This window comes from Ahaetulla prasina, chromosome 1, assembly GCF_028640845.1.
Source record: "Ahaetulla prasina isolate Xishuangbanna chromosome 1, ASM2864084v1, whole genome shotgun sequence".
Classification (NCBI taxonomy): Eukaryota; Metazoa; Chordata; class Lepidosauria; order Squamata; family Colubridae; genus Ahaetulla; species Ahaetulla prasina.
Genome location: NC_080539.1, coordinates 337323416 through 337339155, shown reverse-complemented (window position 1 = coordinate 337339155; position 15740 = coordinate 337323416). Strand labels below are relative to the sequence as shown.

Sequence of the window (15740 nt, the reverse complement as noted above, 5' to 3'; positions counted from 1 at the left end):
AATCAAACAAACTCAAAAAAGTAAAGCATGCATTGGCTGATTATGTGAAAGACAGCCAAGAACAAGCATTGCCTTATACACTGTAAGCCGCCCTGAGTCTTCGGAGAAGGGCGGGGTATAAATGTAAACAAAAACAAAAAAAAAAATAAAATAAAAATGGAACTTACTGAATGTACAAAGGAAACAAAACATGGATATTGAAATAATAATACATAATAATGGCAAGGGAAATCATTACATGGTCAATTTCTACAAAAGATTGAAGAGAAAGTGAATAAAGATAAAATCTGGCAATGACTTACAACTGGACCATTACAAAAATAATCTGAAGGCTTGATTTTGGCTGCTCAAGAGCAAGCTATTCAAACTAATGCAATCAATTCAAGAACTAAAAAAATAATCAAATTATTCAAAGTATAGATTGTGGAAAGAGGGAAAGAAACAGTAGATCATATACTCAACTCATGCACGACAATTGCACAAACTGCTGATAAACAACAGCATAACACAGTCACCAAAATGATTCACTGGAACATCTCTAAAAACTTTCATATGCCTTTACTGAAAAAATGGTAGGAACATAGAGTTGAAAGAGTAGGTGAAAATAAAATTACACAATTAAAATATCATGAGAATTCCAAATGCAAACTGGTAAAGCCTTGGTACATCATACATCACATTTAACAATGGTAGAAAAGAAGAAAGTGTGGATAATTATGTGGCAATACCAGGTGATTGTAGAATAGAAGGCAAAGAATTGGAGAAGATCACAAAGTATCAAGATCCAAAAATCAGAGTTGAAAGATTGTGCCATAAGCCCACCATGGTGGTCCCAGTAGTTATTTTACACTGGGTATTATAACCAAAAACAATCTTGGATGGTGCTTAGAAAATCTGCATCTCTGAACTACAAATGGACAAACTACTTAGGTCCACATATATACTACACTGATACATTATGACATCCTGGGTTCTTGGAGGGAAATGCATATGAAGACCAGCTAAAAAACTGGCAGATGTAATTTCACATCATTGTGTTAATAATAATAAATGCAAATATAGAAACATTTACATTTTGGTTCAAGCATTTGAAAATGTTCAGGCTATATCAGAATCAAAATATTTTCTTTGAAAACTGTTGTGGTACTTAACAGTATGAAGTACAAAAAACCCTATGCAGCAGTAATAGCATCTTTTAAATGCCCTGTCTGGTGTTACAGAATAATCAATTTGACTGATGAGCATTCTCTTTAAACTATTGTGTGTATGCGTGCTTAACAGTATCCTGTGAGACTGTAAATCAATAACACTTTCATTTGCCATGGCGATATGTATCCTAGCTTAATGTACCATTCTGCTCCCACAGTGGCAAAGGCAGTTTTAGCTCCAGGTATTAATGTGGTACTTGGGGGATAGAGGGAAATTTGTTGCATGCTACACTGATTATGACATATTAGTGAAAACAAGCTCTGTGTACAGTATTTTCTTTTTTCAAAAACTCAGATGCAATACTCCTAGTCCCCTATCACTTTTTGCTTATTTCCAAGTTGGATTGTCCTAATGTCTGAAACAGCCAAACTCAAAAGCTGTCAGAATGTATATAAACTGGGAGGAGTCCTAATTCACTTCCCTCTTTGTAATCACTTTCAAATCTGATACGCTTGCAGCTTTAAAATTTGGTAGGCCATCATAATTCAATTTTAATTCCATACTGTTACATGTCTCACCTTTCTCCTATCACTGAATCCAAGCATACTCAGATTCTCAGTAGCTGTCATATTCATTTATTGAACAAATCTATACCATCTTAGCTGTGGATTAGCAGCAGCTGCATGCTCTGCTTAACGGATGGTTCTAGTTGAAAATAATTTTCAGGATTCTGTTAATGTAACTTTACAATAAAATAAGGTTAATTCATCTGGTCTGCTTCTGGTCTGGACTTGTCTCACTGGGGGCTTTCAAGAAGAGACTGGACAGCCACTTGTTAGAAATGGTATAGGGTCTCCTGCTTGAGCAGGGGGTTGGACTAGATGATCTACAAGATCCCTTCCAACTCTGTTATTCTGTTAATCTGTCTCACAAAGATGACATTAATCTTGCAAGACTGAAAGTATTTTTTCTCCTTTTTAGGTTCCTGAAAACTAGGGAAGGTCCCTCTGAAATGTTCCCCATGCCATTTGAGAACAGACTTTCTGTAATGGTATTTGGGACTGACCTTGGAGTCAGGGTGAAGAGACTCAGCCAAAGGAATGATCAGATAACAGGTAACTAGCCCCCAGGAGTAATATGGGCAGGACAAGTGGCTCAGATAGGACGCTACTAGTTTCTTGGGCTATGCAGGTGAATGGAGAAGAAGTCTCATTTCAGATGTGCAAGATTCTGTTCCTATAACCTTACATGAGATAGAATTAGCTTATCAGGCTATGTTTCTGCCTGGTTTGCCTCACAAGTTGACATCCATCTTGCAGTGTGAAGGTACATTTCTTCCCCTCATCCCAGCTAGGGCAAATCCTTCCGAGCCTCTTGCCCCATCCACATGTCTACTTCAGGCTGTTATCTGTTATCAATTACTGGTACCTTTTATCTGACCATTCCCATAGCTGCTTTGCTTTGCTCCGTCTCCCAAGTTCATGCCCCGCTACAAGTTCTTTAGATCCTCTGCTTATCATCCTGGGGACTGTTCAGTATGACCTTGTTGAGTGGAAATCTACCAGGAGCAAAGCCTTTTCAAAGTGATGGGAGTTTTGCAAAATCTCCATTTTAGACCTAGCTACCATGGGAACTGTATGTCTTGAGATCATTTCAGAAGATAAGCCTTTATTGACATTAAATATTTACTTCTAACACTCTGTGGATTGTATGTTTTATATTTTTATTCTTTTAAGTTTATTTATTACTTTGCTCTATATGCTGTCATATAGTGCCTCTGTTTTTGGATAGACATATTTTTCTTCCAAAATGATAAACACAGAACTATTTAAGGGGTTTAGTGTTATGCGTATAATGAGTTCTCACTACAGAAATTCAGTTTTCTCTTCCTCAGTGGCATCTAATTGAGACCAGGGAGATTGTTAATTGGATTTTCTGTGGGGAAAGTAATTCACTGAAAATATCTAAAGGAATGTTGTGCATTTTATTTTTATTTTTCAATGCCAGCAACATGGCAAAACAGGTATTGTTGGATGAATAGATAATTATTATAATATATGAAAAACATAGAGAAACTTATATAGTGGCATGAAAAGCCTAGGAAGACAAATATAATACTAAACTGTAATAGGGAAGTGCCTTGCTTTAGTTCTAATTGCAATCTGTTTCATTAAAAAAATCCGTACCAGCCATATTCAGCTTGAACTATTGTGTATGATGCACAATGACCCCTGGTGGCAGAGTGATTAAAGTGCAGTATTTCAGGCAAACTCTGCCCACAGTCTGGAGTTCGATCCTGATGGGGCTTGAAGTGGACTCAGCATTCATCCTTCTGAGATTGTTTTTTATTATTATTATTTACATTTATATCCCGCCCTTCTCCAAAGACTCAGGGCGGCTTACAGTGTGTAAGGCAATAGTCTCATTCTATTTGTATATTTTACAAAGTCAACTTATTGCCCCCCCAACAATCTGGGTCCTCATTTTACCTACCTTATAAAGGATGGAAGGCTGAGTCAACCTTGGGCCTGGTGGGATTCGAGCCTGCAGTAATTGCAGGCTGCTGTGTTTTAATAACAGGCTATCTTACAGCCTGAGCCACCACGGCCCATTTGGTAAAATGAGGACCCAGATTGTTGGACACAATATACAAACAATGCTTATGCTGTAAACTGTCTAGAGTGCTATGAGGTGCTGTGGTGTATAATACTATATGGACGGTATATAACCCTAAATGCTATTGCCATTGTACTACCTACTAACCAGAAAAACATATACATCCATCCCAAATTCATACAGGGGATAGAAGAGCAAGTCACATATCAAGAAAAAGTGCAGAGAAGAGCAACCAGGATGATTAGGGGACTGAAGACTAAAATATATGAAGAACGGTTACAGGAACTGGGCATGGCTAGTCTAGTGAAGAGAAGGACCAGGGGAGACATGATAGCAGTCTTCCAAGACTGTGAGAGGTTTCCACAGAGAGGAAGGGGTCAAGCTATTTTCCAAAGCACCCAAAGGCCAGACAAGGAATAATGGATGGAAACTGAACAAGGAGAGATTCAATCTGGAAATAAGGAGAAATTTTCTGACAGTGAGAACAATCAATCAATGGAACAGCTTGCCTTCGGAAGTTGTGGGAGCTTCATCACTTGAGACTTTCAAGAAAAGATTGGACTGCCATTTGTTAGAAATGGTATAGGCTCTCCTGCTTGGGCGAGGGCGGGACTAGATGACCTACAAGGTCCCTTCCAACTCTGTTAATTTTTATCTGAACCTAAGATATGCAGGAAGCAGAGACATATAACAACCACACAGCAGCATAACATAATACATCTTTATAGGAGGCAGTCCACTGATAAGCTATTTCAGCATATTTGTGTGCCCAGTCAGGTTTTAAATTCAGATTCTTTCGGCTTCCATTCAAACACAGCTGATATTGGTTACAAAAGTTTTATTTTGGAAAGCCTCAATCTATCCTCAGGCACTGACATTCTCAGGGACTCAGTGGTTTTAGCCCACATGCAGCCTGACTCCTGGATTTGGATTGACAGGATCTTATTATATCCCTTGGGTAGCTTCTCAAGATTTAAAGCAAATGATTCTTGTATAGCATTTATTCTTTGCCCTCGTGTAGAGAAGACATGTCTCATTGACCATCAAACCATAAAGAAAGATTAATGGGTCATTGATGAAATTCATGCATGGCAGGGTCTCTAGAAAGTGCTCCTCTGATGATCTAAGATTAGAAAATGGATTATACAAGAGTGGGCAGCTTTGAAGAGCCAGTTTGGGGCAGTGGTTAAAGCATCAGGTTAGAAACTGGGAGATTGGGGGTTCTAGTCCTCTGTGGATGACCTTGGATCAGTCACTCTCTGCTAGCCCTAAGAAGGAGGCAGTGGCAAACCATTTCAAAAAACCTTTGCCAAGGCAGTGACTAGTCCAGGTAGTTGCCAGGGAAGCTACTTTGATACGTACATAATGTTGGAAACCCAGAAGGTCCTGCTGACTATTCTTATGCCCTCATTCTGGGACAGCTAAAATTCTGAATTGCCTTCATGGTCCACTCAACAAAATATACATTGGAATAAGCATGCCTAAGCATGAGTATCTATAACTTTCTTGCAAATAAGGATGCACTTACTTGAATTAATAACTGAAGCTGGTAAGAAGCTCATCCTGTCAGTGATGTTATTAGCTATCCAGAATCACTTTTACAGTAGTCCAATAGTGCAAACCTCATCTTTAAGGGAAAGTCACAAGATAAATCTCCAAAATCATGATGAGTTACCTAGTTTGAGTACTGAAATGTTTGCAAGAAAAAAGTGAAGCTGCGTAGGCAGTCTCGTGACTGAAAAAAAATAGGTATACTTAGCTTGGTAAGGAGAAAACAGAGGGAGACTTAATAATTCCTGAAAGACGTAGGCATGTGTGGCATTGGAAAAACGTTCTACTAGGAAAAATCATTTCATCATGGAAGCAATTGGGAATGATTGATTGGGGTTTTTCTTCCTGAGGCCAGTGGTGGGTTTCAACTGGTGTTACCACTGGTTCGCTTCGCGCATGCGCTTTGCTCGCTTTGCGCACCCGCACGCCAATCTAGAAACTTCTCAATACTGAGAGCATATGCACCAAGACAAATTCCTTGTGTGTCCAATCACACCCGGCCAATAAAAATTTCTATTCTATTCTATTTCAGAATAGCTGAGGCGTAGCAATCCGTTCTGCCACACCTATCAGCTGGGCTAAAAACAAACAAATATATGTAGGTATAGTGCAGGGATGGGCAGGAGGGCCCAGCTGATGGTTGGAGCAAACCGGTTCGCTCTCACCTCACCATCATCACTACCGGCTCACCTGAACTGGGGCAAACTGGTAACAACCCACCACTGCTGAAGACTTTCAAGCAGGGACAAGATAGCCTTGTCCCTCAATTGAGAACAACCTCGCTCTGTATTTCCTGCACTTGAATAGGGATTATACCAGCAGACCTCCAAGCCCTTTCCAAATTGATGATTCTCTGTTTTTCATATATTGAATCCAAGAAGAAAATATCTGTGTATCAGGCCCCAGTTTTTTTAATAGGACTATCAAAGGGTAGCCAACTGGTAGTATTTAGTGTTATTGTCCTTCTTTTATCACATCTATTACGGTTCCAGGAAAGTCCAAAATCTCTTAAACAGTCTCCTGGAGAAATCCATGTCAAATTAACTTTAGAATTCTTCTGATGAATAACAGAGGAATAACTCTCTGTGAGTCTTTGATTTCCACATTAAAAATAATGTCAAGAGTTTTCCTTAGGCTTAGAAATATTAAAATTATCAGAAGATAAAGCTGTTTTAAAAATCAGAAGAAATGCATATACCATAATTATGATTTATTGTGGGATCTGTGCACCATATTTTTTTTAAACTGACTTTCTTATGCTAAAAAAATAGAAAGTATAGGGATGGTGATATCTGTCAGTCACCTAATATCAGTATTTGCAAAGACAGACACTAATTAGCTGGAAGCCTCAACTGACCTTTATTCTTCTTATTGCAAAAGTGAATGTGATCTGGGGTTTTTCCTGTCTCAAGAAATAATATTTGGCTTGAAAGGTTGTCATTTTGGAGTTTCTGACTGATGATCATGCAGTGGATTAACAGCATTGGAAACTGCTTGTTACTTAACCAGGTCATTGGTCCATTGAATACATTGCCTCTACGGTTGGAAGTGTTTTGGAAGTCATCTGGTCAAACCAAAGGTGAAATGCTCCTGGTGTGGACCGGATCACCCGGTTCAGTCCGGATCGCCTGATCCAGTAGCGATGGTGGCGGGTGGTTCAGAGAACTGGTAGCAAAAATCTCTGGGGGCCCCACCATGCCCAGCTGAGGTGCGCGATCATCAGAGGTGTTTTTTTTTACTTTTAAAAGCATTTTTTCTTCGGCTGAAAAAATGTTTTTACAAGTAAAAAAAAAAACCCTCTGATGACCGGGCAGCTCAGCTGGGATCGTCAGAACCCTTTAAAAGAATTTTTTTAACAACGTCTTTGGCTGAAGAGGCTGTAGAAAAAATGCTTTTAAAGGGGTCTGACAATCCTAGCTGAGTTGCCTGATCGCCAGAACCCTTTAAAAGCATTTTTTACAACCTCTTCAGCCAAAGAGGTTGTATAAAAAATGCTTTTAAAAGTTAAAAAAAAAAAGTTGGCCACGCCTACCCAGTCACATTAACCCCCACCAAGCCACGCCCACAGAACCAGTAGTAACAAATTTTACATTTCACCCCTGAATCAAACCCAATACCATACTGATAAATAAATATCTGGCTTCTGCTTAACTGTCCTGCAAAGGAAAGCCCCATCACCTCTGCAGGTAATCTGTTCCATTACCAAATAGCTCTTACTGCTAAGAAGTTTCTCCTAAGGTGTAATCGAAATCTTTCCCACAATTTTAGTCATCAAGGAGAGCCCATCACAGGTATAGATGTCGGAGTAATCTGACAGCTCAATCAGCATTTGGAAAAAGAAGAGTGGAATCTTGTCTCTGGCCAGCCCTTCATACATTCCTCTTCAACAGTTAGAACCAGTCAACCACATTATTAAGTCATGCTCAGTTTGGCTGTGAAATATTGTTGTGCAATGAACAGGTTGCTATAGCATCTGTATTGTCCAGTGTAAATATCGGATCATGGAGCAAGGGCAAAAACATGCAGCTCACCAGATTTTATTGAACATAATGTCTTTTATCCTTCACCTATTTGGGGCTGCTAGTACTTGTCGTTCTCTGATTTTTGGAAGGCCACTGCTCTATTTTTCTCTGCTTCAGAGATGTGTACTCTTGAGAACGTTCATGTTGTCAGAGGATGCTAATGAGAGGCTAGGAATATATTTGATGGAGATGAAAGTAAAAGTAAATTAAAGGAGTTTTTTAAACTGGAAAATCAACACCTTTGCCTTTGTTTTTACTTTGCTGTTAATGGCATTCCTGTGAACCTTCAGATTTCTATTAATCCATTACCATTAAAGCTACGATTGCCAAAAGCTACAAATGTTGTTGCAAAAGCAAAACAGCCTTGAAGCATATATAGCATTCTTCATTTGGTCTAACTGAAAATAAAGCTCTTTCTATAGAATTACAAATACAAAAATAACCACCATTTACTGAAGAAGTTATTTTAGTTGCTATAATCAAATAGACTACAAAAGATTGGAGAAGGAGCTCAAAGGATTCATATGTGAAAGCACTGCTGCTTTTGATGTATGTATAGGAGGATTAATTTGCAAGTTATATTGTGCTTGATCTTGCATAGGGGGACTTTATAATTCCCCAATTATGGTATCGAAATCCCATTTATTCCAGTAAGAATTCCTTTTAAGCAAACAAGCATAAATTTGAACTGAAAATAATGTTAAGTGTCACAGAGAAATAATAATATATTAAGTAAAAATCACTACCATTCAAAATATAAATTTTCAATAAAATATTTTAGGACTATACCATTTCAGCAAGCCAATAGGGAATAGATCAATGAATGTTCCCCAATTATCTAGCATTCTATGCACAGGGAGAAGATTTTTAATGAGAAAAATACTAAAGAAATATGTAATTTCATACTTTTCCATTTTGGAAGGATACAGACCCACATTTGATTTGCTTTTTCCTGAAAATACCAAAGAGCTTTAAGTATAGCACTATGCTGATTCTATGTTCTAGTAATATTTATATTTCTCTTTACACAGTATGTCAATCACTATGAAAGATGTCATATATCCTGAGTTACTGGTAGCTTCAGCTTTATCTTTGGGATTAGTTCCACCCTGAAATATCCAAAAATTATTAGCCACATAAGCCTCAACAAATTGTAGCATCTAAATTTTGACTGATCTCAGAAATTAAAGGGCACTGAAAGAAGTGACTTATGATTGTTTTTCACACTTATGAACTTTGAAGCATCCCCATGGTCATGTGATCAAAATTCAGACACTTGGCAAATGGTTGAAACTTATAACCGTTCACCATCCCCAAGGTCACGTGATCTTTTGCAATCTTCTGACAAGCAAAGTCAATGGGGAAACCAGATTCACTTAACAGCTTTTACTAACGGGTTACTAACTTATCAACTGCAGTGATTCACTTAACAATTGTGGGAAGGAAGGTTGCAAAATGGGGCAAAATTCACTTAACAAATGTCTCACTTAACGACAGAAAATTTGGGCTCAATTGTGCTCATATATCGAGGATTACCAATACTAATAGCTACTATCCTCTCCTGGTTTAAGTGCATATTCTGCATATTCTGGGAGCAAAGTTAGGAATGTGACCATTCCTAATCATGTTCCTCATTTTTCATATAACAGAGAGGTGCAACCTGGGGGTCCCGAGTCCCTTCATCATGATTGCTTAGATGAATATTAATGACATAAAATAATGGAATGTAGTGCAAAATAAAACTGTGCAAAGCTCTTCAAAGTTTTAGAGGTCCCAATAGAGCTGTCTCCAAAAGAAAGTTGGATTAGAAACATGTTTTCTTAAAAAGTTTGAAATGTTTCAATTTGCAATCATTCACACATTTTTCATGGGAACTTGCTAATCGATTTAGCTAACAAAAAAACAAAAGCCTGCACCACATGACTTCTTTCATTTTAATAGCATGAAAAAGATTTAGATGGTTTGAGAACTACAATTATACAAGCCTCATATGGCACATGATATGCCATTTAAGTTCCGCTTATTAAGACTTATTAGAAGTGAGAATCTTCATGGGAATTTTCCATAGTCAGTTCTCGGGTATGTGCCTCTAAGCAAGCATCTTGTATTGATACATCTAATTGTATCTGAACTTTTACAATCTCCTTTTGGTGACCACAGTGGTCCCAGTGTCCGAGATGACATTTTGCATTGCCCTGACTGCAATTGCTGAAAATTGATAGTACAATTGCTTGTTCTTTTGAAGGAAGAAATATACCAAAAAAAAAAAAAATGAGCATAATATTTAAAAAAAAAACTTCCTAACCTTCCGTGGGGAAAATCATTGGAAATGCTTCCAACCATAGATTTAACTGTTGAAATGGTACAAAATATTGCAGAAATGGACAGTCACTTAAATATGAGCCAGCAGTCTGCTACAGCTGCCTAAAAGCCAACACAGTTCTAGGCTTCATTAACAGAGAGATAGAATCAAGATCACGTGAAGTGTTAATACCACTTTATAAGAATAGAATAGAATAGAATAGAATTTTTATTGGCCAAGTGTGATTGGACACACAAGGAATTTGTTTTGGTGCATATGCTCTCAGTGTACATAAAAGAAAAGATACATTCATCAAGGTACAACATTTACAACACAATTGATGATCAATATATCAATGTAAATCATAAGGATTGCCAGCAACAAGTTATAGTCATACAGTCATAAGTGGAAAGAGATTGGTGATGGGAACTATGAAACGATTAATAGTAGTGCAGATTCAGTAAATAGTCTGACAGTGTTGAGGGAATTATTTGTTTAGCAGAGTGATGGCCTTCGGGAAAAAACTGTTCTTGTGTCTAGTTGTTCTGATGTGCAGTGCTCTATAGCGTCGTTTTGAGGGTAAGAGTTGAAACAGTTTATGTCCAGGATGCGAGGGATCTGCAAATATTTTCACGGCCCTCTTCTTGATTTGTGCAGTATACAGGTCCTCAATGGAAGGCAGGTTGGTAGCAATTATTTTTTCTGCAGTTCTAATTATCCTCTGAAGTCTGTGTTTTTCTTGTTGGGTTGCAGAACCGAACCAGACAGTTATAGAGGTGCAAATGACAGACTCAATAATTCCTCTGTAGAATGCCTTGGTAACATCATACTTGAAATACTGCATCCAGTTTTGGTTGCCACGATGTAAAAAAGATGTTGAGACTCTAGAAAGAGTGCAGAGAAGAGCAATAAAGATGATTAGGAGACTGGAGGCTAAAACATAAAGTATGGTTGCTGGAATTGGGTATGTTTAGTTCAATGAAAACAAAAACTGGGGCGACATGATAGCAGTGTTCCAATATCTCAGGGGTTGCCATTAAGAAGAGGGAATAAAGCTATTCTCCAAAGCACCTGAGGGCAGGACAAGAAGCAATGGAAACTAATCAAGGAGAGAAGCAACCTAAAAGTAAGGAAAAAAATCCTGACAGAACAATTAACTAGTGGAACAACTTGCCTCCAGAAGTTGTGAATTCTCCAACACTGGAAATTTTTAAGTAGAGATTGTACAACCATTTGTCTGAAATGGTGTAGCAGGGGGTTGGACTAGAAGACCTCCAAGGTCCCTTCCAACTCTGTTATTCTATTCTTTTCTAAATACATAGTCTGAAAGTAAGCATTTTTTTTGCAAATCAGTACTAAATACAAATTACCTTGGTTTCTTTAAAAAAGGGATGGGAAATGAAATTATTTTTCAGCTTTAAATATAGCATTTGGAAGGAAAAACCCGTGTGAAGGTAGAAACCTACACATATGAAAGAAGTTGTATCAGATAATGTTTTTCTAATCCACATGCTCCAAGTGTAGGAATTGAATATATCATTTAATCCTTAGGTAAATTTCATAGAAATGTGTATATTTTAGAGTCATATTCAAAAAAGTACATAAGAAAAAAGTACATGTAGCCTGCATAAGAAAAGTGTGTATTATTAAATTGCATCCCTGAACTCCATTCAAGCAAATCCTGTTTTTAAGGTGAAGCCACAAAACCAAGCTACTGTTGTTATTGTTATAGTTATCTGGACATTGCTTTGCATTTATTAACATAATTATTTTCATTTTATGCCTTGTTAAAGATATTCACCTGTGGCATCAGTTTTGTCAAGCATTTCAAATTAATTTCCAGAGGATATTAGAGACACTGTTCATTCATGCTGAACTATTATCCTGGGCTTGACCTGTAAGACATACCTATTTCTTTACAGAAAAAAAAATGTTCTCAGAGTTCGCGCGTGTAATAATTTATTAGTTTTCCTTCTTTTTATGTCTTCCACTGGAATTGCCTTACTTGAAATAAGTTAACCAGCTAAATTTGCTGCCATTTCAATTTACATGCTACATAGTTCATTTGGAAACAGTAGAGAGCTGCCCTGTTTTTTTGCCATCAGTTAAATTTGGGGAAACATAATTTCCCATCCACCCAAAAATAAAGTTTTGAAGTCACTTACATGTTGCGTCATGTAAGCAGTCTGTCACATTTTGATTTCTATAATCACATTTTACCTTTGTCCTGCGTTCCGTATATACAAATAAACATTTCCTACTCAGCTAGTTACAATAAACATTAAAATATGGAATAGCATACAAATATTTTCTCAAAGCAAGAAGTCCTTCTTAAAAAAAGACAGTGGGGAAAAAAAAGAGTACAGCGTTGCTGTGAGCATGTGGTTTTCTCCTCCACTCATCTCAAAAAGCAGCACATTTCTCTTACTTCAGGATACAATAAAGTGGGGGGTCAGGAACCATAAATACCTAAACCAATTAGAAGGAATAAAAGTAATGATGCTGGATGGATCTTGTCCTCCTATCACCTCCCCATAACAGTTGTCTTTTACATTGTTTTTTCTTCAAATTTTTCTTCTGGTGTTTTCCTTGATTTTTGCTTGGTTGTTACACTGAAATAATTTTGGGATTTTATAAAATGCTGTAAGAATTTGGCATTAAAAGATAAAATAAAATATGATATTACTTTATTTATTTATTTATTTATTTGCATTTATATCCCGCCCTTCTCCAAAGACTCAGGGCGGCTTACACTATAGTGTTAGCAATAGTCTTCATCCTATTTGTATATTTGTATACAAAGTCAACTTATTGCCCCCAACAATCTGGGTCCTCATTTTACTTACCTTATAAAGGATGGAAGGCTGAGTCAACCTTGGACCTGGTGGGGCTTGAACCTGCAGTAATTGCAGGCAGTAATTGCAGGCAGCTGTGTTAATAACAGACTGTCTTACCAGTCTGAGCCACAGAGGCCCATTATTATCTCATCATAATAATATAAATAAGAAATTGCTGGCTAAAAACAGGACTGAAACTTCCTGTGCTATCTCATGTAACAGGGAGCAAATGCGGGACAGTGCTTAGCATATCAGAGAAAATCCAACTCCATGTTTTGTCATGGAGCTTGATGAAAGTGGACAGTCTTATTCCTAGGGATACAATGCAGTGGGGAAGTGTGTTGTAGGCTTGCAATAAAAAGAAAGTGAAGATAAGTGTATGTCTGAGGAACCCTTTTTTGCAGAGAAGGAAGTTGTTAAAAGGAATATGTGTGGTGGTGTTTCTGCTTATCTTCCCTCTATTCTCTCCAAAGGGATATAAAAGGCTGCAGAAGTGAAAGGAAATAATACTAACAGTAGTATTATTGGGAGCTGGGAGATGAGGAGGAGGAGGAGGAGGAGGATTATTTTGTGGAAGAAAACCACTGGACTCCCATATTATGTTAAAGCATAAGTGGTTGGTTGCTTTAGGTTTTAATTTAATAGGGAAATAGGGATGCCTGCTCTATGAATAAAGCATAATTTTACATGAAAATTGGGATGCCTGTTCTATGAATAAAGCATAATTTGATATGGAAATAGGGATGCTTGTTCTAAGAAGAAAGCATATTTTGAAACCATAATTTATTATTAATTGATTGCAATTGTGACATCGCATGATTTGCCAGTAGACATGCATAGTTTACTCCTGGCTTAGTTTACACCTTTAAGCACCTGTAAACCTAGACGGAAAAGCAGGTAAAAGTAAGATAAAACACCCTGGAGCAGAGCAGAGCAAACGATCCGAACACTCTAATTTGCAATGTTATGATACACATCTGCAATATTCAGGTTACATTGAGTGGTATTCCTAGGTACACTTTAAAAATTGGGAAATAAATGCAAAAATTGTTGTATGAGTATTTTGTCTTGATGCAATTTGTGGACGTTTTTGTCAGAACCCTCAGGATGCATCTGGCACTCCCATCTGTTTCTCCAGCTGTACTGAAATAAAAATTGCCTTGAGCCACTACCCCAATTGATTGGCAGATAAAATAGTGCAGATGTCCCAATTGAAGAAGTTCTTCTGCCAGCAAATAATTGCACATTGACTGGAACTTAAAGAAAATAATGCTAGCTATGGGTCCCTCCATCAACTGACCGGAATGAAGCACAAAATCTTTGCCCCTCGTGCTTATAGAAGTTATTTCTTTTGATATACGATGTCTTGTAATGTTTTAATTTAATAGAGGCTTGGGTGGTCTTTTAAGGCCTATGAGTATATTTGGAATGCTAAAGACAAATCTGTCTTTAGCAGATTTTGTGTTATCTCACAAAATAATTGTTATGGAAGTTTGTCTCTTCATGTGATCATGGGTACATGGGCATATTGTCATCCACAAAAGAATTGTGTTTACAAGATAGTAAACACTACTCCCCATTAGCCTTTCTAGTTCCCCAAGATTCTCCTTTCTATCCTGCTTTGTTTTTGGTGAGTATAGTCACAAAGCGGCTGCATTTTGACTTTCTGAGAAGGTTTATGATGTCTACCTAACTATAGTTCAGGGCATCTTTTCTCAATAAAGATGTTGTTTTGCAGCCTGCTTGCTTTACATTTATTTTTTAGATTATTAGCCAAGTGAGTCTGGCACCAAAGGAGGTATATCAAAATATCACACTATTTACTGTTGCTTGAATTTTATAGGATTTTTTTAAAAATAAAGTTTTAAATCAGAGGTTCCCAAACTATCTCAGTTCATGGCACCCTAAGTGCTTCAATAATTGTTTCACAGCACCTGTAGGCTAAAACTGTGAACTACTGCTGTGTTTTTCTCACAAACTAAAAATATCCCATGGAGCCCTGGAGGCTGCAGTGCAAAGATCAAGAACTGTGGACTTTAAATGATTGTTGAGAGAATATTTGGTATTCTTCAGCTATAAACACTTTTGGCAAGGCACTGCCCTAAATGGCAAAATTGAAACCTTAGAAATAAGGGAACAGCTCAGGACACTGAGAAGAATTGGGCAAAATATGACATATCAGAGGTTTTTGAAGAAGGAAGGGAAAATCTGCATGGTGCTACAAACTTCCATTCCTCTGCTGAGATTTCTTCTAACTTTCTTCCACCCTGCAACCCCTTTATATTTTTTCAAAATCTGCTCTAGAAGATTGGGAAACATTGAGGGCCAGATTTTGAGGTCAAGTGTAGAAGTCATATTAAATAATTGTGATGGATCTATAAAAGCAAACTTAATTACCCTTAAATTGTACCTCTGTCTTGCAAACATTGACCATAAGAATATAAGCATGCTCTCACATTAGAGACTTAAACATGATACTAATAAGGAAAAGCACAGTATATTTTTCTGAAGGCCCTATATAAATATTACAGTCCAGTTGTACATGCCTGACACTGGTACCCGAAAACAATGACTGGAACCAATTTATATGAAAGTTGGATGTTTTGAAATGTCAGCTTTCAAGTCTCTATTATATGATTCTTAGTAAGAAATGTAACAGGAAAAAAGAGAAATATTAGAGAAAAGACCTTTCATACAATTATTCTTTGTCTGAGGGAAACAACAGCTCAGTAGCTCGTTTTAGAAGGGAAAAAATGTTGATTG

The 15740-nt window shown here is 37.4% G+C and overlaps 1 protein-coding gene across 1 annotated transcript in view; it reads left to right on the top strand.

Annotated features, from left to right (window-relative positions):
* Window positions 1-15740, top strand: part of BEGAIN (brain enriched guanylate kinase associated) — a 192905-nt gene that overhangs the window by 162417 nt on the left and 14748 nt on the right. The window lies entirely within an intron of this gene.